The following is a 2,500-nucleotide window of genomic DNA, read 5'->3' on the forward strand; positions in this document are numbered from 1 at the left end:
CCTTCCTCTCCCTCAATCCCCAAGTTTATCCCTAGCACCTTCATGTACCCATTGTTTTCCTTCAATCCTATCTCTCCCATCTTTTCTCTACTCCCACCTATGTACATTATTTCTGACTTATCTATGTTTATTTTGGCTCCAGATGCCCTACCATATAATTCTACACTCCCTAATACTTCAACTACACTTTCCCTATCCCTAACTGTCACCGTTGTGTCATCCGCATATTGATATAGAGTGCTCACCTGTCCTCCCGGTATTTCTATCCCCCTAATCCTCCTATTTTTCAAAATGAGTACCGCTAACGGCTCTGCCGACAAGGAGTACAGCAAAGCCGATAGCGGACATCCCTGCCTCACTGATCTTTCTATTCTAAATTCACCCGTGACTATCCCATTGACCTTAATCTTACTTCCTGCTCTTTCATACATTCTCCTCACCCATCCTATCAATTTCTCTCCAAATCCCATCTTTCCTAACACTTTATACAAATATCCGTGATCTACTCTATCGAATGCTTTATTAAGATCTAAACTCGCTATAACCCCTCCACTGTTTCTCTTCATGTGTATTATTGTATCCCTAATGCTACTTATTGTGTCTGCTATGTCTCTCCCTGGTATACTATATGCTTGTGTGCTTCCCACCACCGTCCCTATTACTCCCTTCAATCTATTTGCTAACACCTTTGCTAAAACCTTATAGTCCCCATTTAACACTGTGAGTGGCCTGTAATTTTCTAATTTGTCCCTACTTCCTTTTTTATAAATGATGCTAACTAACCCTGTTATCATACTATGCGGCATTTCTCCCTTCTCTTCTATCCATCTATATAATCTATCCAATACTGGTACTAATTCTTCTCTAAACTCTATATAAAATTCGCCTATTATTCCATCTATCCCTGGACTTTTATTCCTGCCTAACCCATTTATTGCTTCCTCTATCTCTCCCTTACTTATCTCTCCCTCGCACACCTCCCTATCCTCATCACTCAGTTTAGCCTCCATCTTGTCTACCACCTGTCTGCTACTCTCCTCATCTACCTCTTCTTTCTTATATAACTCCCTATAAAATTCTTCAACTCTTTCCACTATCCCTACAAAATCTGTTATTTTTTCGCCTCCCTTTCCCTCCACTTTCTCAAAATAATTTTTCTCCTGCCTTGTATTCTCTAGCCCTAAGAAATAACCTGTACATTTTTCCCCCTCTACTGCATATCTTGCCCTACTTCTAATTATTGCACCTTCACACTTTCTCTGTTCTATCTCCTTTAGTTCATCTTTCTTCCTTATGTATCCCTCTATGTCATAATTGCCTCCTTCCCCCGCTTTCTTCTCCTCTTCCTCTAACTCCTCTTTTAACCTTTTTTCTCTCTCCCTCTCTTTCTTTCCCCTATTTCTACTGTGTTTTTTGCTTATTTCCCTTATCCCCTCTTTCAACCTTTCCCACCATCTCCCCGTTTCTTCCTCATACATGCTCTCATCCATCTCCCACTGTATGTAATCTCTCACCTCTTTTTTATATTTTTCATCTTTGAGCAACCGACCATTCATACACCACACCCCCCCTCCTCTTCTCTTTGTTTCCCCTCCTATTGTATATTTTAACACCTTGTGATCGCTATAAGTTGTGGTTATATATTCTATACTCTTTATCCCTTCTGCTAAGCCCTTCGTGCTCAATACTAAATCTATCCTGCTCTGTTTTAATTCCCCTTTCACCAGTTGTATTCTTGAGAACTCTCTCCCCTCTGGATTTCTTTCTCTCCATACATCACTCAGTCCTTTCATACTTTTTAGTTTTTCTAATACCTCTCTTGTTGTATCATTTTTAAAATGCATGTTTTTTGACACATCCAGTTTCCCACACCACACATTAAAGTCCCCAACAATCATACAGTTGTCAACACACATTTTTTCCATTTTTTCAAACATCACCTTTCTTTCTTTCTCCTCATTCGGAGCATACACATTTACCAGCTTCATTTCCTCATTCATATATTCAAATTTGATCCCAATCACCCTCCCATCTCCCTCATCATCACACCTTCTCACATTCCCTATCACTCCTTTTTTTGTTAATATTGCTACACCCCTTGAATTCCTTTCCCCATTATTTGCATACACATCTCCTCTCCATTCATCCTCCACCTCTTTCATACATCTCTCATCCCAGTGTGTTTCCTGTATGCATATTATATCATAGTTACTCTCTCCATAGATCTGATGTCTTTTGATTTTATTTTTTAGCCCCCTTGCATTTATTGATATTATTGTTAACATTAGTAGTATTGCTATTTTCATTTTATTTTTTCCTTGGTTCTACTTTTCTTATTATTCCTCATATGTTTCTGATTAGTTTGTCTTTTCCTCAGTTGTTTTATTTGCTCCTCTATCTCCATGTCTGTTTCAGCTCCTACCGTCTGTGGCGTGGTGGTCTCCTCTGCAGTTTCAGTGGGCTTCGCTCCACCTGCTGCCTTCTCCTTCCCTCCTGTGTT

Source organism: Platichthys flesus, chromosome 22 (assembly GCF_949316205.1).
Source record: "Platichthys flesus chromosome 22, fPlaFle2.1, whole genome shotgun sequence".
Taxonomy (NCBI): Eukaryota; Metazoa; Chordata; class Actinopteri; order Pleuronectiformes; family Pleuronectidae; genus Platichthys; species Platichthys flesus.